Here is a 26,509-nt window from a genome sequence, read left to right as displayed (position 1 = left end):
ATCAGTATTTAAACAGCTCATATCTGATCACTTACTGTTGAAATGCTGGCTCATTGGCAGTAAGTGTCATGCTCATAGTGTTTTCCCTAGTCTATATTCTACATTTGCACCTTGCCTGCAATATTTGATTGCAACTCTACTGTGTTTAGTTTCCACCATTATTTATCAGACGTATTCTGATCTTGATGACAGGGACCTCACCGTAAATTAGCTGCTTTCATCTAAATTGAGTTCTGTTGTATATAAAGACTTTAAGTAAATTGATACATAAATAGATCTAATGTGGTAAATATAGCAACTGACAGAAAGCAGTAATCTCAGGTTTAAAGTCTAGACAACTGAAAATATAGAGAGGCGCTGGGAAGCACACAATGATATTGTATTAAGGATGAAGTTACGCCTGGCTTGGCAGATCATCAAAGCTGTATCATAATGCTTAGCAGTATCATAGAACCAAGAGTGGAAAATATTCCTCCCTCATACATCAAGTAACCCCTTGTATGAGGTATCATAAAAATAGAAAGGTTAATCCATGGGGAGCAACCAGAACCACATTTGTGGTTCTCAAGCACCAGTGAATCTCACATTATACAAAATCGACTCAACATAAACACTAATCTGTGCCAAACGGAAAATTCCAATAGTCCAAATTATTTCCCATTATTCAATCAACAGAGTTTTAGTAGACCAAAGCTTCCCCTTTATAAAGGTCTTTCAGGGATTGGTGGGGTCAGAATATCTATTTTGCTAAATATTGTACTATGCATCACTATATTTATTTGAAGTGTTATACCATAAAATTTAGTTGAAAAATTGTATATAAAATATAGGAATCCCGATGCACTAATTTGCGATTCACTTACGTCAAATAGAATTTAAACTGATTTCCACCATTTAGAATTCTAAAAGGACCAAATAATTTCCCATTATTCCCAAATTGTAATGAATCAAGCCTCTTTCCCATTAATTCCCTCATACAGCATTTATAATTGAAGGATACAGCATTCCTAATTTTTCATTTAAATGCTCATCTCACTAAAGAATGTCAACCATCGCCTTAAAACAGTGGCATATTTCTGAAAGTTATGTTTTTTTTGTTCTATTCTTGCTTTGATTAAGTTGTTGACTGAGCAACTCAATGTGCTGCGGGGCAAAGATATGTTTTTATGTGGCGTTTCGAACAAACCTAATCAAAGCCAAAATCGGGTTCAAACACAACATTTCTTGGCAAACTGGTACCTTTATCGGGACTCAGCTGTAAGTGGGTTAACAGGTAAATGAGTCAAAACACATAGAGCTGAACAACAAACAGAGTCATTAAAATAACTCACCTTCCCAACAACTGATACCAATGACTGGCAGAGAGTAATTCATATTGTGTGTTGCCTGCATTATCTATAATGCTGGTACAATAGCAGTGGTGAAACACAGCAACTAGTATTACTTTTGACTGTTAAAGCACCAGGAGTATGGCTCAGAGGGTATTTCATAATGTTCTGGCCAAGTAGGAGAATCCTGGGTTTCATGTGGTTGACTTAGGCAATCTCAGTTAAAGTGACCATAGTGGGGTGGGGTGGTGGGGGGCACAACATGGCTTCAGTGTCTCCCTGTCCATACAGATGAAAGATTGGCCAGCATTCCTGCTTCTCGTCACTACTCACTGAGTCTTGGTGAAAGTGCATGGGTGTCGACTTTGGATGGAAATCTAATTAAACCCTGCACCTACATTCACTCTCCAGACTCGTATATGAAGAGCCACCATTTACATGAGGGACTAGAGGCCGGTGATTGCTTGTGAAAATTCAAGGAGAGAAGGAGCGCAGGGGTGAAATCATTTGGAAGAGGAAAAAAAAGTAACTGCATGCACTTCACTTTACTGGCATGGGCAATGGCTATCAGCAGGGCTAATTCTGTGAACTGTGATCCATGCAGGACACCACACTTGAAGGGTGCGTTGGTCATACATAGAGCTACAACAATCTAGTCCTGATTCTGTGACCTATGTTCCCTGTGAGAATGAAAACCTACTGGGAAGGAAGGATTGCAGAATTAACCCGATTATTCCAAAGAGGGTAGGCAATACCTGACAGATTTGGGGGGAGGGAAAACATTTTTAAAAGATAGCGTAGACACAGAAGATGTTTCCACAAAACTAGGAGCCATAAATATGAGATTGTCAGTAATAAATCCAATAAAGAATTCAAGAGAAACTTCTGTACTCAGAGTGGTTAGAAGGTGGAATTTGCTACCACATGGAGTAGTTGAGGCGAATAGCATAGGTGCATTTAAGAGGAAGCTGCATAAGGGAGAAAGGAATGGAAGGATATATTGATGGGGTTAGATGCAGTAATGTGGGAGGAGGCTAGTGAGGAGCATAAACACCTGTTGGGCCAAATGGCTTGTTTCCGTGCTGTGAATTCTATGTAAAAATGCAAAATAAGGGTCCGCCTAAAATAAAGGGAACTTCAGGAAGATTTAAAAGAGGTCTGTCATCCAATGAAGTCCTTTGTAGGACTCTAAATAGTGGGAAATATGTTAGATCATGCAGAGACCATCATACCTGCTGCCAAAGTTATTGAATTTCATTATGAAGCTTGAGTAAAAACCAACATCAGAATGTAAAAACTATACTGCAAGATTTCACAGCTGGCACAGAAAGAAATATAATTATCTTCTCCCTGCCCACCCCCAGCAGCCATTAGGACTTGAGCTTACCTGAAATTATCTCCGTCCCTTACTCTGTTGCAGATCCAACTCAAGTCACACACAGGTGTACGGTCTCATTGTAGCACTACCCTTGGCACCTGCAATGCAATCAAATGAAACAAATGGGATTGTATTATATTGTTTGCAACTCTGTTGAAAAAATTATTAAATGGGAGACGAAATCTAGGAATGAATGAATGTGGTCATCAAAGCAGGAACTAAAACCTTTTTGTTGTACCAGGTAACACAGGGTAGGTTATTTGCGCCCCAAAATTCTTCGCGAGTTCTGCTCGTGTCTCGCTGTAATTCTGGCAAGAAATCGGATTGCCTTTGGGAAAAGGGCAGAGACCCACTTCTAGGGGTTTCCTCAATGTCTTGTAACAGGTGGAACTTACATCTGTGCCCTACAAGGCAAATCACAGCCGGGTGTAGAGACTTCCGAAGCTGGGAGTTCCTGCTCCTCAGACATCGATGGGATCAGGCATCATAACAGTGACCAGCGCACTGAGTGAGTGGAGATGTACCAGTGTCCACAAGGATGCACGTGGGCCTCACCAATGATGTACAGGCCAGAAAAGTAGCCTGGAGCCCCAAAGTGTGCAAATTTTTTTAACAAAAGATTAACTTTCTTGCTCAGGTGGTCAAGGAGAATGTTACTGGAGTCAGAAGGGCTATGCTACAAAGCCCCATTCCCCCCCCCACCCACCACGCACAGGACCTAAGAAAGCTAAAGTTTCTGTGGGCATGGGGCATGTGGATGCCAGAAATACTGTGGCTACAAGAGCAGGTCAAAGGCTGGGTATTCTGCAGCGAGTGACTCACCTCCTGACTCCCCAAAGCCTTTCCACCATCTACAAGGTACAAGTCAGGAGTGTGATGGAATACTCTCCACTTGCTTGGATGAGTGCAGCTCCAACAGCACTCAAGAAGCTCCACACCATCCAGGTCAAAGCAGCCCGCTTGATTGGTACCCCATCCACCACCTTAAACATTCACTCCCTTCATTATTGGCGCACTGTGGCTGCAGTGTATACCATCTACACTGCAGCAACTCGCCAAGGCTTCTTCGACAGCACCTCCCAAAGCCGCGACCTCTACCACCTAGAAGGACAAGGGCAGCAGGCGCTTGGGAACACCACCACCTGTACATTGCCCTCCAAGTTACACACCATCCTGACTTGGAAATATATCGCCGTTTCTTCATTGTCGCTGGGTCAAAATCCTGGAACTCCCTACCTAACAGCACTGTGGGAGAACCTTCACCACACGGACTGCAGCGTTTCAAGAGGGCGGCTCACCACCACCTTCTCAAGGGCAATTAGGGGTGGGCAATAAATGCTGGCCTTGCCAGTGACGCCCACATCCCATGAATGAATTAAAAACAATACACCATTAGTTTTTTTTGTCCCATCTTTCTTGTGCTAATGAAATACCCTTGCACTGACCCTGAAAACACCAGCAGGGCCAGCACTGGAGCACACCACTCGGTAACTACCAGGATTGCGACCCGAGAAACTTTGGCTTCCATGTGTTTTACCCCTTAGACTGGCATCAAGTATCATAAGAGATGACAACTGCCTGAAGACGGAGGCACAATGACACTCACAATTGACTGGATTATTACCAATAATCCTCTGCCAGACAACCACTACTTTTTGTATTATATATGGAGTCCATTCAGAACACTTTATACCATGTTTTCAACTGAAAAGAAGTTAATTTAAAAATCAGATTTCTGCAGCTTTTGCAACTGATGCAAACCAATGACAGTGGCTTTGGGAACTTGAACTTGCATTTCTACATACAAGTGTGAGAAATCATCCTGAGCATTAAATTGGAAGAAGTCTCCTTGCTACTTCTTACATACTGAAGAGGCTGCAAGTATGCAATTCAAACAGCTTTAAAGATTCATAGGTTTCATATTGGGAGGAGTATTCAGGCAAACAATGGAACAGCCCACTTGGAAAACTCACTTCAAAAAAGTCCACGATACTGGTCACTGAACATTCATGTCAAGTACATTTCTTCATGAATATATGTGTGGTTTAGGGTGGGGTAACAATGCCACTGCAACTAATTATGTTATTGCTATAGTTTGTTAACGTTGGCAACGTGCTTTTACCGGGTGACACTGATCCTTTAAATCTGATAGTATAAATTCCCAAAATAAAGCAATATCAGGTTACCCAGCCTCTGAAGAAATCCGAAGTGAATGTGTAAATTAATAAAGTGGTGATTTCATTCTGTTATCTACCAGTGGCCATGCTTGGTGTCAGTGAAAGGCCGATTGCATGAAACGTGATCCATGCAGATGTGGACTGGTAATTACTACAGTCCACTTAACAAGAATCATGGATCAGGTTGCACTAGATGTAGCAGGATTATGGAATACCATACACATTTTTTGTGGTCTCCAATCAGTCTAAAAGCTGAGTTGTTAAAGCCTGACCTCTGCTATCATTTACCAGACCAGGACACCCATCCCATCGGCACAATGCATAAAATTAAGCTGATGGTCTGCAACATTGCATGAGTGGTTAATAAATCAAACAATGTATCAGCATACATTCTATGTTACGTGATCTCATTTTTTGGGTGATGTTGTGCTCACTAAGGTGAGGAATGTCAGAGCTGGAGCCCTTTCGAGGGCATTTCTAAGTTAGATAATAGGATGGGTCAACTTCAGCTCCCTTCCCTTCTGTCTTTTACCCATGTCAGCATCAAGCATATCCAGCTAGGGTATATCATGAGTTAGATGCCAACCAAAGCTCTCTTTATTCTGCTCTGACAATATTTCTTAACCCTAACCTCATGGTGTACAGTGTGGTATCTCCATTTATCACACTATCTTTCCTCACAGCCTTTCTAGGGTGAATTAAATGCAGAGGAATTTTTCCTCCTCACTGTCCTGGTGAGCACTGTTCGGTCATTATTACCAGTTAGAAGCAGCATAAACTTCACTCTACATTATCCCAGCAAATACACCCAGGCCAAGTCTAGCATGCATTAGGTACAAAATAAAGACCCCAAAATTACAGGAGTCCCACTGCACTGACAAAAGTGTGGGATAGTGGCCTCCCATATCCATAGACGAAGACCCCAGCCTGCATCTGTAAGCGTGCTCTAGAGGCTTCCCCCCTGTTCTGCCAGGAGGAAAATTAGACCAGTGCCTGGGAGGGCTGACCTGAGGACCAAGAAGGCTGAAGCAAACGTGTAGTGAGCTTTTCTTCAGCTCCTAAGGGAGTTCGGTGCCATGACTGTGAAGGTAATCAATCTCCTGCAGGATTCATTATCTTTGTTTTTCTACCTTTTGGGGCCTTTACAGAGCCCTGAGCAGAATTCATGCCAGCCCTCAGTTGCCGAGAGTTCCATTGGGCCTTGTAAGAAATACATTATACAAGCTTTCTAAAATATTGTTAACCTTGTTAGGGAAAAGCATTATGTCAGTTTTCCCTGCGAACAAAGGCTTTCTGCCTATCCAAAACTAGCTTTTTATATCCTTGTGCAAGAGAAGGCCTCTAAGTAATGAGCATCTGGTTTCATCCCCATCTCCTGTTTATGTTACGAAAGGGCAGCTGTCTCTAGCTTTATCATGCTTCGGGTAAAGATAAGAGTTCTTGACATCTCGGAAGCAACTAATCATGAGGGAGGTGGTAAAGTCAGATGTTGTATGTATATGGAAGTAGGACTGATAGCAGCCCCATGAGATAGAGAGGATGATTGATGGGAGGCCCATATACAACTAATTGTGTCTAAAACATATATAAGTTGGGTACCTCTTCGTATTGATCAGAACGTTCTCAGACCGAGGCTGGACTGCTCAACTAATCAAGATCTTCGAAAGTGCACTTTGAGGTCTTAGACAGTGATAAACTTTGTCAGGTTGCATTCATCTTACTAACATGTTTAATTGTACTCTTTTATTTTAACATCTTTGTTACTTATTATAACTTCTTTATAAAGCTATTATACTTTGGAACAAAATACCTTGCAGCTTTTTTGCTTAAAGACTCAAACCGTAAAATATATTACTTATAGGCCTTATATGGGCATAATGGGTAGAATTCCCAGAGTAGCCCAGGAACAACTCAGCCATGTCCCCTTGACATGGACAGGGGTGGAGGGGGTGTGAGCGGAAGACTTGTGCATAGGGCAGAAACCTGGTGAATCCAGATTCTTCCCCAAATTTCAGCACTCCAGAGGGATAGTCACCCTTTCTCTGCACATCCCAACCCCAGGAATTTGGGTCTAAAGTCTTTTGAACACTCTCCTATGAAGAGCTCTTCCCAAGTTAGGTATGACAAGCTATAAAGCAGTTACACATCGAGCAAAGCTCTCTCTCCTTCCCACTCACTCATCCTACACCACATATTGTCCATGGGTGAGAGGACTGGAGTTGCATCCAGCCCTCTGGCAATACTGCTTAGTAACAAATTGCTAAGAAAAAGAGAACAGCCTGGCATAAACACATCATGTTGGGGTCTTCTGTAATTCGCCACAAAGCTGTATTGTACCACACTGCAGCACTGTATGCCTCACAACTCCTTCGATCCAACAGGTAATCTCTATTAGTGCATTTCTGAGACATGTTTAACCACATTGGCACAGAGGTGAGAAGCAGCTCACATGAAATGATGATGAGCACTCTATGGTTGAATTTTTAAAAATGCACACAATCATAAAAACAAATTTGGCTTGAATTAATTTAAAATGCAGGGCATAGAACAGAACAGATGATTGACTGCAGGATCTGATTAATATTTCCATTTGTGAACGGACCATAACTCACTTGTGGAAATATTAATCCTATCACTTACCTGATCATTTGTCATCCTCTATTTGGACACTATTTTAAGAACAGCTATTGAAATGCAAATTTATAAACGTACACAAGAGAAGGGCTGTTAAACTGTGATCTTTGTTTGCATTGCAAAAGCACACCTGTGTCTGTGAAATCATCGGCTGTCAAAAGTAAATTCTTTGACAATATTTTTATATCATTTAGCTTAATTCATTTTTATATTTTGGGCCTGCACTCTTCCACTTCTCTTTGCACCATTCCCCAGGTGAAGGCATGAATGTTTAACCTGTTCTCAGCCTGCTGCCAATACATCAGTATAAGAAAGAAAGAAGAAAGAATGTACTTGCATTTATATAGCACCTTTCACAACCTCAGGATGTCCCAAAGTGCTTTACAGCTAATGAAGTATTTGTGTAGTCCCTGTTGTAATGTAGGAAATGCAGCAACCAAGTTGTACAAAGCTAGGTCCCACAAACAGCAATGGAATAAAGTACCTGATCATCTATTTTAGGTATTGGCTGAGGGGTAAATATTGGCCAGGACTCTGGGGCGATCTCCCCTGCTCTTCTTCGAAATAGTGCCATGGGATCTTTTACATCCACCTGAGAGGGCAGACGAGGCCTCGGTTTAAGATCTCATTCAAAGGATGGCACCTCCGACAGTGCAGCACTGTCTCAGTACCGCAATGGTGCTCGAGTTTCTGGAGTGGGACCTGAACCCACAACCTTCTGTGAACGTGCTACCACTGAGCCCCAGCAGAGCACCATCTCAGCCAATTAACCAATAATCAACCATGCCCATCAAACAACAAAGTAAGAGGAAAATGATGATAGTTATGAACCTCAGCAATCATGTCATAAACTGTGCCCCAGTGGATGTTTAGGGTGGGTATGAGACAGCATGAACCAATCTAAAGTGACTTCTCTATTAGCGGCTACAAAGACTATTGCGCACTTCAAAGGAATTGTTTTATATGAAAGTATAACTGGACGATCCACAACTTTACCATTTTTACTATGAGAAAAAAAAATCCCATCTACCAACCAAAGAACACAAACTTCAGTTTTCATTAACAACTGACCATCTACAAAGGAATAAGGGGTGACTAGGCGTGTGGATGAGGGTAACGCAGTGGATGTGGTATACATGGATTTCAGTAAGGCCTTCGATAAAGTCCCCCACAGGAGACTGGTCAAGAAGGTACGAGCCCATGGAATCCAGGGTGCCTTGGCACTTTGGATACAAAACTGGCTTAGTGGCAGAAGGCAGAGGGTGATGGTCGAAGGTTGTTTTTGTGACTGGAAGCCTGTGGCCAGTGGGGTACCACAGGGATCGGTGCTGGGTCCCTTGCTGTTTGTGGTCTACATTAATGACTTGGATATGAATGTAAAAGGTATGATCAGTAAGTTCGCTGATGATACAAAGATTGGTAGGGTGGTAAATAGCGAGGAGGATATCCTCAGTCTGCAGGACGATATAGATGGGTTGGTCAGATGGGCGGAACAGTGGCAAATGGAATTTAACCCGGAAAAGTGCGAGGTGATGCACTTTGGAGGGACTAACAAGGCAAGGGAATACACAATGAATGGGAGGACCCTAGGCAAGACAGAGGGTCAGAGGGATCTTGGTGTGCAAGTTCACAGATCCCTGAAGGCGGCGGAACAGGTAGATAAGGTGGTAAAGAAGGCATATGGGATACTTGCCTTTATTAGCCGAGGCATAGAATATAAGAGCAAGGAGGTTATGATGGAGCTGTATAAAACACTGGTTAGGCCACAGCTGGAGTACTGTGTGCAGTTCTGGTCGCCACATTACAGGAAGGATGTGATCGCTTTGGAGAGGGTGCAGAGGAGATTCACCAGGATGTTACCAGGGCTGGAGCGCTTCAGCTATGAAGAGAGACTGGGAAGATTGGGTTTGTTTTCCTTGGAGCAGAGGAGGCTGAGGGGGGACATGATTGAGGTGTACAAAATTATGAGGGGCACAGATAGGATGGATACGAAGGAGCTTTTTCCCTTCGTTGAGGGTTCTATAACAAGGGGACATAGATTCAAGGTAAAAGGCGGGAGGCTTAGAGGGGATTTGAGAAAGAACTTTTTTCACCCAGAGGGTGGTTGGAGTCTGGAACTCACTGCCTGAAAGGGTTGTGGAGGCAGGAACCCTCACAACATTCAAGAAGCATTTGGATGAGCACTTAAAATGCCATAGCATACAAGGCTACGGACCAAATGCTGGAATATGGGATTAGAGTAGACAGGGCTGATGGCCGGCGCGGACACGATGGGCCGAAGGGCCTCTATCTGTGCTGTATAACTCTATGACTCTATGACTCTATGAGTAAAGAACAAGGACACTTCACCCTCAAATGACAGTCAAAGTCAGTACTTTGAGGTTAACCAAAATTTAAATCATGTTGTCTTCAGTGCATGCAAATAAAGAAATGGATGACAGAGAACATTGCATGCATCAGGTCCTGGAGCACGTTCGGGCATACAATAGAAGCCACTTAAGCGTGATTATCCTTGCGAGCTCCTGGGCTCACACTAACCATATGATTCCACCAACTGAAAAAGCAATTTTCTACACATCGTTCTACATCACTGTTATAGTGCTGTTGTTCTGTGCATTTTAAATGCCTTGTTACTTCTGCATTCTCTCGAGCTGCAATGTAAAGTACAGACACAACACTATTATGTCCTTATCAAGAACCTTACTTCACTACAGATCATAGAATCTGAATTGCGTTTTCACTTCCATGTACACAAAGTGTGTACAACTGGTGTACATGACCTGATGGATTATCATATAATGTCATCTGGAGAGAGGATTACATTAAACCTGCAGAGACTAACTATGTGTTTCTGAATTCTAAGTTTAAAAATGTACCTCACCCACAAGCATAGGATTGTTAATTCTTACTTTTGTTTTTGTCCAGGATTTTGTGCACTACAGGGGGGAGGGGAGTCTAATAAATGATGGTTTGGGCCCAGCAAAATTCTTAACTCACGGCCCATACTTTTAAAGTTATTTAGGTCACATTAGTTCCGTATGTTGGCATCCAAATAAAAACACACAAATGAATAATACATTTGACTTGCACTAGGAGGTGAATGTGTTTTCTGAAGTGGATCATGCTCAAATGCTTCTTCTTTCATTGTGAAGATGGTAGAGCACAAATCAAATCAACTATGATTTGAATCAATCTATCTCTATATGTATATATGTATATACACACACATATACACACACATACACACAGGAGTGGTCGATCCCCTGTGCTGTTGCACACAGGAGTCAAGATCAAGTGTAGTCTTCAAGTGAAACGTAGTTAAAGGGCATGTGATAATTGTGATAATGGCACACGAGTTAATCACCATTTTAAAGTCACAAATTCTGTCTTTATTTTTATGTAAAATCAAAGTATTATATTATTTTGAGTTAAATAGCAAAATTTTATCCTATTTGGAAAGCAGAGAAGTCGAGCTGCTTGGAGGAGGGGGGATAGTTTTAAGAGCTGGGAGTCATAATACTAAGGCTCGAGAGCACCACCAGTGGAGGGAGTGTGAAATTATAGCATGACAAATTTACAGAGGCAGTTTCCATTATAAATACGGACATAGGAATTTAAAATGGGAAAAGTTGACACAAAAGTGTGATAAAATATGTTTAGAGGAAGTAAGATCTGGTCAAAAAGCAGTGTGACATAAGATTTCTAGTATATTATAGATTTTGACTTGCATAGGGAGCACAGTATTATTTTTTGCTGATAACACAAAAGGGGTTTTGGCAAACAGTGAGAAGCACTGTAAAAGACTTCAGAAGAACATAGATACATTAGTGAAATGGTTAGTACTGCATTTGGAGAGGAAAAACAAGAAATGGGAGTATCCATTCAATGGAAAGATATTAAAACTTGGAGACCCCAGCCTTGCTCTTCGGCTCTCCAATTCTGAATAATGACTCGCGTCTGTATCTTAACATAGGAGCAACTGCTACCCACAAATGAGGCGTTCTCTTGGACACTACTTTCTAAATGGACTCATTTGTAATGAAGAACACTCCCCTCCCCTGCACAGCCACTGGCTCCAAGTGTCTGGCAGTGTATTCTCTGCTGCACATGCATGGGCACAGGCTTAATTTTGTTATTGTAAAAATGAAGTAGCCACAGCTGTCACCAGTCTCACTTGCCATGTGGCTGACTTCTCAGACTCCAGTGTTGATCCTTGCACACTTGGGATACAGTATCGACTCTGAGAATGGTATTTTGCTGTTCACGAGCCATCAACTGCTTAATCGTACAGTACATACAGAAGATTCAGTTATATCCCACTACAACTGTAAAATTAAATAACGCTTTGCTGCAATCATTTTCAAAATCAGGGTCATTGATGCCTTAAGTAACAAGCAAGCCATGGCACTAGACTCTGCTCTTCTCATTCTGGTTTATGGTATCTCACCTCCCACCTCCCACTTCCCCGAGTAATTTTGAAGACTAAAATGCTGTTTTCTGGAAGCCTTTACAGTTACTGTTATAATTTTTCAAGGTAAGAGTTAGTCAGCATATTATCCCTTTCCCTCCAAGCAGCTAGATTTGAATCCATCTCAGACCAATGGCATTGAACTTTCCTCTCTACAATGACTTTAGAGATCCAAAGTAAAATTACTTTGAGAAGTTACGTCTCCGTTCCCATTGTGGAGCTCCGAAGAAGCCGATTTGCTGCAGCAGAACTCAAGCACGTGCAGCCCATGGCATCACGTCTGCTGCGCAACACAGATGCAATTGTGTTTGGTTCATTTCCATCAAACTGTGGGCGTCCACACAGGAACATCAACTCAAGAATAGTTGCTAAATTTACTGTCTTTAAATTACAGTGCTAAAACTCAATGAGTTACTTTTCAATAAGACCATTTGTTCCTGTCACATGCTAATTGCCACATGTTATATCCTCCAATACTTTTATCTCTGGATTCAAAGGTCCACTGTTAAAAAAAAGCAGTTGTAACGCAAGATGCAAAGTCAAAACAACAACAAAAAATGGAGACGAGCTTATTACAGAATATAAACAATAGCTGGGAGTTCGTAATGGGCTGTAATACAATGGCAGGGTACTGATAACTGAATAAATCACTTAAGGGACTGTGTCTGAATCCTCAATGAGGTCACAACCATTGTTTATTCTTGACTTTCCTTTCCTGTCTGTGTGTGTGTGTTGTGGTTATCATGAGCGAGTGACACTGGTCCTGTGGGGTTTTTCTGACAAGACATCTCTATTAGTAGGAACAACAATTAAACTTTTCAGTGAAATAATACTGGCAAAGTAGTCACAACTACCAAAAGGAAAGCTAAAAACAGATATATTGAAGTTGTGTGGTGAGTTGCTTATAAATCGCTAAAAATGATAAAACTATTTTACTGCTTTTCCACTATCCTCTGACAATACCAATTTGGAGAGGAACATGGAGAGCATGTTAACTCACTGCATGCGTATAATGTGTTTATACAAGGTAATGTGGAATATGCTGGGTTGTAACTCGTAACATCTCTCAAATTGTTACAGCTTTGAATCCCAAGAACCTCAACAATCCAAAATTTTACTCATGACTTTAATTAAGATGTGGAGATGCCGGTGATGGACTGGGGTTGACAAATGTAAAGAATCTTACAATACCAGGTTATAGTCCAACAATTTTATCTGAAAATCACAAGCTTTCGGAGATTATCTCCTTCGTCAGGTGAGTGAGTGGAATTCCTTGGACGTTTCGCATTTATAGTCAGAGAACAATACCTGGTGATTACAGATAATCTTTCCAACTGCCCGTTGTCAAGGCGATCAAAGTGTTCAGACAGAGAGGTGTTACCTACAGGACCACCGAATATACAAACGGCCAGAACAAAAGACAGAGAGAGAGAGAGGGAGAAACATCCGAAAGGAAGAGAAAGACAGAGAATGACCCGTTGAATTAAAAACAGATAACTTTTTTTCGCTGGTGGGGTTACGTGTAGCGTGACATGAACCCAAGACTTTAATTAAGTCATGAACCCAAGACTTTAAGTCATGAACCCATGACTTTAATTAAGTGTAGGGGCTGGACATTACTGGTATCAATTGTCCCTTCAAACGATGAGGATGGATACTTAGAACTTAGTTCAGCATTCTGCAGGTCAATTGTCAAAATACCAGAGTTATTTTTAGCAAATCTCCTCCGTAGTCAGTAAGTGAGTCCCTGTATGTCCAAATAAAATTCTGGGCTCTCATCTGTTCCCCTCTCAGGCCTAATCCTCGAGAATTATCTATGAAAAGCCTTGATATCTAGAATAATCACTGTGAGATTTGTCCAGGCTCCAACTCCCTTGCTTCTGCAAATGATCCCTTTGAAACCCTGCACTATATGGATTTAGCAGCTGCAAGGACAAGTGCACCAGTTCCCAGAGGAGCTGTGGACAACATCTTAAGGAAGGAATGACTCAGAATTCCCAGTTCACACATAGATAGCACACATCTAGGATTGATGATTAAAAAGCTTTCACCTAAAACATACACTTTTAAGCAAGCAATATGCTTTAGCTTTTCAAAATTAAGCACAAAGAATTGCTCATTCTCTCATCTCAAGACATAATTTGTATTTTTTGAATAATGATTTGAAAAGAGGGTTAAAGCAGCAGTTTCTGAACCCACCTGGATCCATTTCTCTGTCACTGGGTCAGAAACTGTGACTCATCATATCACATCAGTCACTGTCACACTCTTATGGCCAGTTAACAATATTCCAGACTGCCAAGGGGCAAGAACATGCAATCATTGTTCTCTTAACTCTGCCCACACTGACAATGTCAGCCCACAATAGAATAGCAGAAATACAACTTTACTTTTAACTAAATTTGGCTTAAACAAAGTGACAATTTTTGGTGGCCAGATTGCAAAACTGGTAAAGCATAACCTTCCTTCAACAAACTGCTGTGGTCAATCTAATTTGAAACTGATTCTGATCACTTCCTTCCAGCAAGAGGTGTGAAAAGCATTTTTCTCTTGGTTATTTTAATAGAAGTCCAACACTGGAACATTCCATAGGAATCAAATCTCCATGTCTCTAAACTGTGTTTATCCCATCAGAGGCTCATTTTAAAAAAATGCAATTCCTTGCAACCTTCTCCAAATAGGTGAAAAATGGGAATTTCTCAATAAATACCTCCAGATATAATTTCAAACCTATATATCCACAAGGTCTGTCAGGACCATCAACCAACCGATAGAAAAGTTTAAAATTGGTCTGCATCTGTTCCTTTACTATCGTGGTGAACCTTTCTTTTTATATTATACTTTTAAGAGTTTGCATTTATATATATTTGATGAAGTCATTGTATGGCGAGCGCTGCGTAATCAAAATGTACAAAGGTTTGGAAACTGACCTCTTTTAAAAAAAAACATTTCAGAGACTTTGAAACGTACTGAAAGCCCTGTAGCAATGAGCTGGATAAGAGTAGGAGAGAGTTCAATTGGAATATTTCCTGAATTAACCTTCATCTTCATCTCTCCTACACGGCAAGCTTCTCATCATATTTTTCTCTCAGCCTACTCCCTCCTCAGTCACTAGGTTAAAAGCACATCATTTAAAAGGTAATATTCAGTGTCTCTCGTCTCACTGAATTGCATACCAAAATGAAAGTTATTTTGAAACAGCATTAACTTTCTCTCAGTCCCCCAATTTCCTCATCACAGACTCATACATGTGAAATAACTAAGACCGACCCAACCTGTCACTCACTCTGTCGTACTTCAGGGTCACGCACAGAAAAGCACTATCGATCTCTAGTCCCAGGTAGCAGATGCATTAGGAGATCGTCTAAAAATAAAATGAACTGCAATATCATTAGGGAGACACTGCAGCACACAACGCTTCATGGGCTGCCCCCTAATGGAACACTTGGTTAACCCCTCGAGAACCACAATGACTTGTGCAGTGGATTCAAAAAATCATAAAGAACCTACTCCCAGAATCTTACAAATGGAGGAATGTTCTGTGATTCTGTATTTTTATCTGATTCAACATTATAATATTCAACATCAGAAATTTACGGAGAATCATTGCTGCACATGTTCTGCATAGAAATAAGGAGGCTGAAAAAGTTCTAAACAAATACCCGTCAGACCTTGTTCATTCCCTCACGCATTTTACATCATTTTATTTCTTCCACTTTTTTGAAAAATAAGAAATTGTGCAGCGAGAAAAGGACTAGCGTGTCCATTCCACCCAGAGAGTCTACAGAAACTGCGAGCTGCAGTCCATAAACTGTAATTCGCACTCTGATGAAGTCTGAGCTTCATCTGACCACAGGTTGGAGACATGAGTAGTCAATATTCTAAACAGATATGTCACCCAACCAAGTTATTAGTAGATTATTGCAAAGGAGTGATCTGATTGTTGAGAGTTTAGTCCAAGGAAAGGCAGTTGAATGGGATTATTGGATCAAACCCAGTCCCAAAATGGTTCTGAAAGCTCATATCAATTGAGAGTTCCCCTGTCTTCTAGTAGTTATATGGAGTGTCCTAGCATGTTTTATGCTGAAATGGGAGACAGCCAGATGATTGAAATATTCCATTGTGCTTCATGATATATTAAATGGTCTGTCCCCTCTGGAATATTTATTCTAACCTCATTAGGTCAGACACGTACTAATCTCAGTTATTGAAAACTTAAATACAGTTTATGGAATTAGCCTACTTATATGGAATTAGAGGGCATTAGAAATAGAACACAAGGTTGGAAACTTGGCACAGAAACAGTTTATAGAAGTCACACTTGCTCTGATTATCGGGTTTCCTATGAAGCTAGGAGACAGGAGGTTTGTAATATTATACTTCATAATCCATTCTTTTGTAAAAGCTGCATTCATCAGATTGAGTTTGTTCATAATGTTTATAACACAGCTGTTAATTCTGAAATGAAGATAAATGAGATAAGCACATATTTCAACTTCTTAAACGGTCATTGTCAGCTAAAGAACAACATCACCTTCATAAATCTTTTGATGCTTATTTAAATAACTAAATAATGTCTTGACTAAAATACCATTATTTCCTTGCTAATATGGCAGTCAGTTCCATTAGAGACCATCAAGGTGGGAGAGTCTAAAATGAATGGAGTAGATTTTGACTTTGAGTGATCGTGTGATACGGGTGATACCGAACCAACAGCCCATTTCACATCTCTCTTGATTTTTATTTCCGAAGAACTCACTCAAAATTTTACCTGTCACAGACAAGTCTCTATTACAAACTTGTAGTACTTCTTTGCACGGGCATTTAAGCCATTCGACTCTGTAATAGATATTCCATCACGGCAAATGGAAACAGTCTTTTCAGAACCAGTGGCCTTAATAGAATAACACACAAGTAGCAAAGGCAGTGTAACAATACAACAATGGATCAACTAATTTAATCACCAGCACTGCAACACTTTGTTCTATAGATTAGGATCTTTTACAAGGAACCCACTTAAGTGTTTAGTGTGACGGGAGCCTGTTCAGGCAGTTGAACGATATTCACTGAGACTAACAATGCAAATTGAGGAAAGTTTTATGTTTGGATCCAAGATTATGGTTTTAATTGCTATGCCTGGATCAAGAATCAGATGCAGTGGAAGGACTGGGAAGGAGATTGGTATATCACACAGTTTATTCCCCATGTAATTGCCAGGACTCCCTGTTTATTCATCAGGGTAAAGGTTACTCCTAGTGTAATTGTAAGGAGTTCCTGTTAATTCAACAGAGAAAGGTTACTCACTGTGTAATTGTGGAGGCATCGTGTTTATTCAACAGGGTAAAGGCTACTCGTATGTAATTATATTTCATTCATATTTATTCAGCAGGGGATGCTTTTCTAATATTGGGCTTAAGGCACATTGCTGGGGCATTGCAGTGGGAGCCTTGCTATGTAACTAACTTCTGAAAAATCAAACATTTAAGTGCTCCGCAGCCACTGAGGACCAACAGTGGGGGCCTTGTTACGTTACCATTACAAACCCTCATCCCAGTGAGTTCAAAATGAAGACCAAAATAAACTGTGTTAACATGAAAAATATACGATCCATTTCACATTCGTTCTTTTCCTGTGCAAGATTGAAGAAGGGATTCGATCCTTGAGAGTGGAATATTGTTAAGTGTTTTTAGATATAATCTAGGCCGACACTTCAGCACAGCACTGAGGGTGTGCGACGATGTGCTTTTCAGGGGAAATATTAAACCGAGGGCCTACCTACTAGATCAATGGACATAAAAGATCCCATGGCAATATTTGAAGAAGAGCAAGAAGCTCTCCTGATGTCCTGGCCAACATTTCTGCCGCAAGCAGCAGCAAGAGAAACATGAACTGGCTATTCATCTAATTTTTTGTTTGTAGGGACTTGCTGAGCAAATTGGCTGCTACATTTGCCTACATAACAATGGTGACTACAATCAAATGCAATTTATTGGCTGCAAAGTGCTTTGAGATGTCCTCAGCACATGAAAGAAGAAATGTAAGCACAATTTCTTTTCTCATTTTTAGTGTTTATTTTTGGTCATTGTTCGGTTGCATTCTATTCAGATTTTTATAATGTCCTCCCATCAAATACAAGTAAAAAAAATCAAACTAAATTAAAGAAAATAGGAAGACTTGCATTTATACAATGCCTCTCATGACCTTAGGACATCCCAAAGCGCTTTACAGCCAATGAAGTTCTTTTTGAAGTGTGGTCACTGTTGTAATGTAGGAAACGCGGCAACCAATTTCCCACGAACAGCAATGTGATAATGACCCGATAATTTGTTTTACGTGTTGGTTGAAGGATAAATATTGGCCAGGACACCGGGGAGAACTCCCCTGCTCTTCTTCGAATAGAGCCATGGGATCGTTTATGTCCACCTGAGAGGGCTGACGGGGCCTCGCTTTAACATCTCATCCGAAAGGCAGCATCTTCGACAGTGTAGCACTACAGTGACAGCCTAGATTTTGTGCTCAAGTCTTTGGTGTGGGGCTTGAACCCACAACCTTCTGACTCAGGGGGAGAGTACTACTCACTGAGCAATGGCTGGCACCTATTTTAACATTACTCACTTCAGCAGATTAACTAACTCAGTCCACACATACAAAGATTTGTAGCTTCTGGTGCATACAACTTTCCCATGCAATAGTTTTTTCTGCAGGAAGCTCCAGGTCATAATCCAGTGGTATTAAAAGATGGCACACTTTATTATATAATCAAGTTTAAAGATGGCAACTGTTTTTCAGTGCTGATAAACAAATCGTTATTTCAAAATGTTCCAATTTGGGTGAGCAGAATTTGTTTTAACCTGCAAACCAGAACGACTAATTATAAAGCAGCTAAATCAGCAAAATGCACACCTCAGAAGCACAGCTGAATACCCTCATTCAGTGAAAGTCACGGAACACATGGGACTGAAGTCAAACAGGTCTGTTGGGAAGTGGTGAAAGAAAGGAAATGGATAAATGTGCACACAGAACAACTAAGGAAGGAGGTGGAACAATGTTTTAACACTTGTGAGAAATTCATGAAAGTTTGAATAAGTTAGCAATGATGCTTCTGTGTCTGCATTTTTAACGCATCCTGACACAGTGACTAACGTGCATTCAACCCTCCATGTAGGATGACATGGCCAAGCTCCTCTTTTTTTCATTTGCTGTTGGGATGCGGGCGATGCTGGCAAAGTGGTATTTTTTACCAATCCCGAGTTGTCCTGAGAAGAATGTAGTGGGCAGCTTGTACAGCTGCAGTCTTTGTATTGAAGGTACTGCCACAATGGTGTTAGGTGGGGAATTACAGAATCTCAAAACACTGATGATGACAGATTGGTGGTGTATGTCCAAATCAGGATGGTGCGCGACTTGGAGGCGAACATGCAGATGGCGGTGTTTCCATGATCTTGCTACTCTTGTCCTAATCGGTGGTAGAAGTTCTGTAGCTGCTGATGAGTTGCTTCAGTGCAGCCTGTAGATAGTACCTACAGTAGCCACAATGTGCCAGTGATAGAAGGGGTGGTTATTGAGTTCAATGACAGGAACAGGCTCTGTTTTTGATGGTGTTGAGTTCTTGAATGTTGTTGAACATGCACCCATCCAGACAAGTGATTAGTATTGCAACGCATTCCTGACTTGAGCCTTGTAGATGGTAGAGAACTTTTGAGCAGTCAGGAGATACGCCACTCATTGCAGAGTACACAGCTTGTGTCCTGATCTTGCAGCTACGTTGTTGATATAATCACTAGTTAAGCTTCTGGCTACTCTTAAGACGTTGATATTGGGGTACTCAGTAATGGTGGTGCTGTTGAAGATCAAGGAGAGGCGGCTGGAACTTTTCGTGTATGAAATGATCATTGCCCGGCACTTAGATGACATTCTTGTCAGTTTTCAGGCCAAGCCTGGATGTTGTCCACATCTTGCTGTAGGCTGCTTCATTATCAGAGAAGTTGTGCATCGAGCTAAACACTGTGGAATCACCAGCAAACAGTCCCACTTCTGACCTTATGATAGAGGATGGTTGTTGATGAAGAAACTGAAGATGGTTGGGCTGAGAAAGCTTTCCTGAGGAACTTTTGCAGTAATACCAGGGGCTACGCTGATTGGCTTCCGACAACCACAATCATCTTCCTTTGTGTCAGATATGACTCCAGTCATTGAGGTTTTCCATTTCAATCAGTTTTTCTAGGGCTCCTCAGTGGCCTGCTCAAGTTGAATGCTGCCTTGACGTCGAAAGCAGCTACTCTCTCCTGTCTCTGGCATGCAGCTCTTGCATCCATGTCTGGGTCAAGGTTGTGACAAGGTCTGGAGCTGAGTGGTTTGAACGGAACCTGAATTGAGCATCAAGGAGCAAGTTCTTGGTGAGGTTATGGGTGCGTAGGTATTGCTTGATGACACTATTGAAGACTTCCTACCTTTACTTCATTGATGACTGGGAGGACGCTGATAGGGCGATAATTAGCTGACTTAGATTTGTCCTGCATTTTGTGGATAGGCACACCTGGCCAATTTTCCATATTGTTGAGAAAATGCCACTGTCATGGTGTACTGGAATAGATTGGTTAGGGGAGTAGCTAGTTCTGGTGGACAGTTTATCGGCTCTGCAGGTGGGATGTTGTTAAAGCCAGTAGGCTACACTGTGCGCAAAGCACTTAACTGCTTCTTAATGTCATTTAGAGTAAAACAAATTGACTGGACACTGGCAATTACGAGGGTGGGGACTTCAAGAAGGGGCCATATGAAATCGTCCAATTGGCACTTTTGACTGAAGACATTTGCAAACACTTCAGCCTTGTCGCTTGCATTCACATGCTGGGCTCCACCGTAGTCGAGAATGAAGATGATCATGGATCTCTTATTCCTATTAATTGCCTGATTGGATATGGTACAGATACAGAGCTTTGCAATTTTTGAATAGCAGTTGGACTGCATCGACGTGAGCAACTTTCACGATTCAGTGTTTCTATCCACTGTCTCAAAAAAAAGTCCTCAATCGTATTGCAAGCAATTTCATTTGATGAGCTTACCGTGCCTCATAGCAACCCATTGATCCGAGCTCTGCATTTGTGAGAACGAAACCAGTCACATGCTACATCCAAGATGGTGCAATATCATAGCATGTTGATTTGGATAAAGGATGGAGCTATACAGGTAAATCATTTAATAGAGCTAATAGAGCTGGTAGGGATGCAACTGCACTGGTTGTTACTGCCGCAATCAGCAGGTAAGATTACGTCGGGGTTCGAATGATGTCAGCAGTTAAAATGGCGGCAGACACAAATACGTCGGGAACGCAGCCGGTAGCACCCGACTACCGTTTTAACTACCCACTCACATCGTTCCTCCTGGGCGGGCATGATTGAAATCGGGCCTAAAATATCTTGCCCATTTTATCAGGGGTTAAAAATGAATGTCTCCACTTGAAATATAATATTTTGATCCATCCAGGACTAAAATCAGGATTTCATAATGAAATCTTACAAATGCGAGTCACACTACCTTTCAAACAGCGCCAGAAGCTAGTAGAAACACAATGAGTAACGATTAAATCCTAAAGCAACAAATATTCAGCAGATTTGTGTTTGCAGTGCACATCTGCACGAGCGAGTCATGGTAACCACAGATGTCATGCTGCGGCTGCAAATGGCTTATGGTTTTAAGTCCAAAACAAACTGGAGTGACAATTATATTTTCAGCGGAGCCATCCCGAAGCTTTAATATTTCGAATAAGGGATACTCTGGAGGGAGCCAAAGCCCTGTGATTCAGTTAAAGGGGTCTGATTGCATCAGATGGCAAAGCACAGCAAGAAAGATTTAATTTTTCTCTTTCTTTCTTCCTTTTTTTAATCATGCATTGCTCTCCCAGCCTGTGCAGTAGAGGCATGGGGAGAGGGGATAGTGGCAGGTCTCCTGTGCCTAGACCTCTGCCAACGCGCTGTGTAAACAAGTTCTTATGAAAAGTTGCACAGCAAGAAGACACAGCTGATTTCCCTCCCTCCCTTCTTGAGTGGAATCATCTTGTACGTGTTCCTTCCCACTTTCTGGACAATCCTTCAAAGATTACAACTTGCTTTGATGAAACAATGAGATAGACCCATAATGTACCACAATTGAAACAAGTCCACAGAATGACAACCTTCGCTGCAGACCTCATCTCGCTCCACAGGAACAATTGATGTTGAAAACAATAAATTCAGACTTTTTTTTTTACAAACTGGCATATGTAGTCAAGGGTGTGCAGAAATACCACATGACAGCTGTAAGAAAGCATAGCAACATAGTTTAAGATTACTGAAATAGAAAAACAGCATCATGCGATTCACAGGGCAGGAAAACAATGGCCCAGATTTTGCTTGTCAAAATAACAGTGAGGCTAATTGTGCTCGCCTTTATTTATGTACAAATGGTACTGCAACTTCAGGCGAGGGGCAGATGCGTAGTTAAACACGAATATCCAAAAGTTGCTGTCCGAGTTGGGCCACTCCACCATCGGCTTAGCGAAAACGGCATCTCGCTGTCTGACTCACCATTGAAATGCATTGAATGGTGTGAAGTTGCTGTATTTGCGCAGTAGATATGAACTAAACTTGCCGTCTTATTCCTTCAGGTTTTAACTGTTGTTAGAAATTTTAAAATGTAAAATTATTTTTTAAAACATTTTCCTTTCTGTCTTTTTTCTCTCTCTTAATCCAATCTTTCTTTCTCTCTCTGTACCTGATTTGACATTAAATTCACCCACTCAAATTTACACTTCCTTCTTAGTCCTTATGCCTTAATTTCACAATCCTTCAATCTGATTGATTAAGGAGATACACAGTTGCTTGACCTGTTCACTCAGGACACAAAGGTAGGTAGGAAAGTAAGTTGTGAAGAGGACATAAGGAGTCTGCAAATGGATATAGATAGGTTAAGTGAGTGGGCAAAAATTTGGCAGATAGAGTATAATGTGGGAAAATGTGAACTTCTCCACTTTTTCCAGGAGGAATAGAAAAGCAGTATCTTATTTAAATGGAGAAAGATTGCAGAACTCTGAGGTACAGAGGGATCTGGGTGTCCTAATACATGAATCACAAAAAGTTAGTATGCAGGTACAGCAAGTGATTAGGAAGGCAAATGGAATGTTGTCATTTATTGCAAGGGGAATGGAATATAAAAGTAGAGATGTTTTGCTACAGTTGTACAGGGCATTGGTGAGACCACATCTCGAATATTGTGTGCAGTTTTGGTCTCCTTATTTAAGAATTGTTTTAGAGGCGGTTCAGAGAAAGTTCACTCGACTGATTCCTGGGATGAGTGGGTTATCTTATGAGGAAAGGTTGGACAAGTTGGGCCTGTATACACTGGAGTTTAGAAGAATGAGAGGTGATCTTATTGAAACATATAAGATCCTGAGAGGACTTGAAGGGGTAGATGCTGAAAGGATGTTTCCCCTTGTGGGAGAGACCAGAACTAGGGGCCACAGTTTAAAAATAAAGGGTCTCCCATTTAAGACAGAGATGAGAAGACATTTTTCCTCTCAGAGTGTTGTGAGTCTGTGGAACTCTCTTCCCCAGAGTGCGGAGGAGGCAGGGTCGTTGAATATTTTTAAGGCTGAGTTAGATAGATTCCTGATTAACAAGGGAGTCAAAGGTTATAGAAGGTAGATGGGAAAGTAGGTTTGAGGTCGCAATCAGATCAGCCATGACCTTATCAAATGGCACAGCAGACTTGAGGGGCCGAATGGCCTACTCCTGCTTTTAATTCGTATGTTCATATGTCCCAGATGCCCAGTTTCCCTCGCTGCAACGTTATCAGTTTGCATTTTCACCAACTTGCCATACAAAAAATTTTAAAACCTAAACATGCAAGGGCAAATCTAACTAACCACAGACACCATTAGATGCTCTGCTACAGCAAATTATGGCCCAATGTTATTTGCCCAATGGCGTACTGACTACTATGTATCTAAGCGCGTTGTAGCTCATAACACAGCATGTATTATCTAATGTATGCTGGAGTCGTACCTAGTGTCACAGAATGTATTACGAGTCAATGTATTGAAGATTATTAAACCCAGTACTGTAGAATGTTTTTTATGTGATACATACAGAAGGGATCAGTGACTTTAAAATTTAAAATTGAATGAGCTCTGCTTTGCATGACTGAAAAGGATGCTAATTAGCGCTAATTGTACAGGAACTGCTCATTGAAGGACCTGCTGCTCAAGTCAGCAAGCGGCTCTTTGCCAAGTTTCAGACCCAAACTGTCAGGTCTCCGTTGGGCTGCCAGCAGAAGGCTGGAAATCAGATTTCTCCTACCAGGTAAGGGCAATTGTAAATCACTTTTGTAATAACTGAATAAGGGAGTACTTTACACTGGAAGTATTGACACTGCAGTAGTCTTCCTCTAAAGAACCTGCAAGCTTATTTGAGAAAGTTAATTCTCATTGCGCCTCAGGAATTATTCTAGGGACTCTGATTGGCAGAACATGTTGGTGCTTGGTTGCACTGAGATGTGGATTGGTGCCAGGACCCAGCCTCACCCATGCAATCAGGAGAGAGGCACTGACCCAAAGTCAGACACTTCACCACAGGGAGGATCAGAATATCTTCAGGCCACTTCCACACACCTGCTTGTAGCCAGATAATCATGACATCAATAAAAAACCTGCAATCTGCCCTTCTGCCTATCCACTCAGCCAAAGATGCTGCCTGAAACAGGTCACTCTGAAGAGAGAAAAACAAGAAAAATAATAGTTACAAAAAAGTGCCTTGTGTAACTGGGGGGACCAGTGTCCTAATCCTGCTAATGTCTGGTACGTCGAAACTATAGCACAGAAACAGGGCATTTGACCCAACTGGTATATGTTTGATAGACTGTGCTTGTTTAATTCACAGTGGACGATGGTTTCCTCCATGCACTAGATGTAATAAAGTTTTGATAATTTGTACAAAGAAGATCTTCCTCCAATATTAGGAGTTCAGCCACTAGTAATGCCGTACGAAGGAATACAGCTCTTTTAATTGTGTTCCTGAAGTAACATTTTAATCCCAGTTCAGAAGATGCAGTAAATAAGAATCTGGTCTGTGCTGTTGGGCTTTAAGAATGGAGAGTTTTTGTTGCAGAATTGTCAGCACAAGCCAAAATAACTTTTGCATGAAAACTTCCAGCAATTCTCTTCATTACTCTGCGAGGCTGAAAATTATCTGGGTAGGCAAACAGGGTTTTATATCATCCCAGGATCCGGGCTTTGCAGCAATCACGCGTTTTATTACAGATCACAGGTGGATATTTTTCTGAGTGCATTTTAAAGAACCTGTAAATACATTATTTATAAATATCAGTCGATGTCCTATGGATTTGCACAGGGGGAGTCAGGACCAGGTGTAGTGTTCAGGTGAAGTAGGGTTGGAAGGCAGGAGATAATTAGATCAGGTCTGGAGAGATAAAATAGTAGATCTCCATGTCTTCATTCACTTTGAGTTCTCTGTTGACCTGAGGTTTGTGTCTTTCTCATTGTGCCGTTATGTGCTCTGTGCCTCTTTGTAGGTGTGTGTTTTATCTAAGAAAGCTTTGGTTTTTTCTGTATGTTCCCTGAATCTTGTATCTTTCCCACTCTCTCTTTTTGTGTTTCTGCCTGTAGCATGATCTTTGTCTGAGTGTCTGTGCATTTTTGTGTTGCTGTACCTGATTTCTCTGCCCTGATGTGTCTCTATCCATATTATCTGGATGTTTCTCGAGATGTCTCCTGATTTTTCAATCCTTATCTCTTGATTGCAGTGGCTTCCTAGACTCTTTTTATGTGTGTGTTCTGTGGCCTGTCGATGCCTTCATCTTTATCTGTCTGTTGATTTGTTTGTTTTTCACTATTTTCTCTTTCTGTGTTTGTCTCACAAATGCTTTTATCTACGCCATAATCTTTTTTTCTGTTTGGGTTTACCTCTCTCTCTCCACTCATCTCCCTAATCACAGTCTCTATCCCCAAATGTTTGTATCTCTCACTCTCATAGGAACATACGAATTACTGGACAAAATAAGACCAAGGTCCATCTAGGTTTGTCTTCTACCATCCTGGTAGTTGTGTGACACAACAATAACACCAATTTCTCTATGCCTGAATCTCTGTTTGTCTCCAAACTGTCTTTGTTTATCCCCAAATTTCTTTGTTTCTCTTCCCATCTGTTTCTTTTCCCCCCAATATCTGTCTATGTCCCTATATCCTCTGCTTCTTTGTTCCAAATCTCTCATTACTCCCAATATCTGTCTGTCTGTCTCCATTTAAGGTCTGTTTCTTTCTTCCCCCAATCTCTGTATAATTCCAATGTTTCTCTTTCTATGCCCCAATTGTGTCTTTTTCTCGCCTAGAATCACAGAGATGATGTGGAGATGCCAGTGATGGACTGGGGTGGACAAATGTAAGGAGTCTTACAACACCAGGTTATTGTCCAACAGCTTTATTTGAAATCACAAGCTTTCGGAGGCTTCCTCCTTCGTCAGCCTCCTAAAGCTT

At 41.3% G+C, this 26,509-nt stretch overlaps 1 protein-coding gene across 1 annotated transcript in view; it reads right to left on the bottom strand.

Annotated features, from left to right (window-relative positions):
• The window catches only part of tenm2a (teneurin transmembrane protein 2a), a 1,632,827-nt gene that overhangs the window by 709,433 nt on the left and 896,885 nt on the right, over positions 1–26,509 (bottom strand). Inside the window, exon 6 of the mRNA XM_067996099.1 lies at positions 2,716–2,804. The gene's annotated coding sequence lies outside the window, so the exon portion shown is untranslated. The remainder of the gene's footprint in view (positions 1–2,715; positions 2,805–26,509) is intronic.

This window comes from Heptranchias perlo, chromosome 14, assembly GCF_035084215.1.
Source record: "Heptranchias perlo isolate sHepPer1 chromosome 14, sHepPer1.hap1, whole genome shotgun sequence".
NCBI classification, from domain to species: Eukaryota; Metazoa; Chordata; class Chondrichthyes; order Hexanchiformes; family Hexanchidae; genus Heptranchias; species Heptranchias perlo.
Note: the sequence above shows the minus strand (reverse complement) of the source record. Positions and strands in the feature narration are given on the sequence as shown.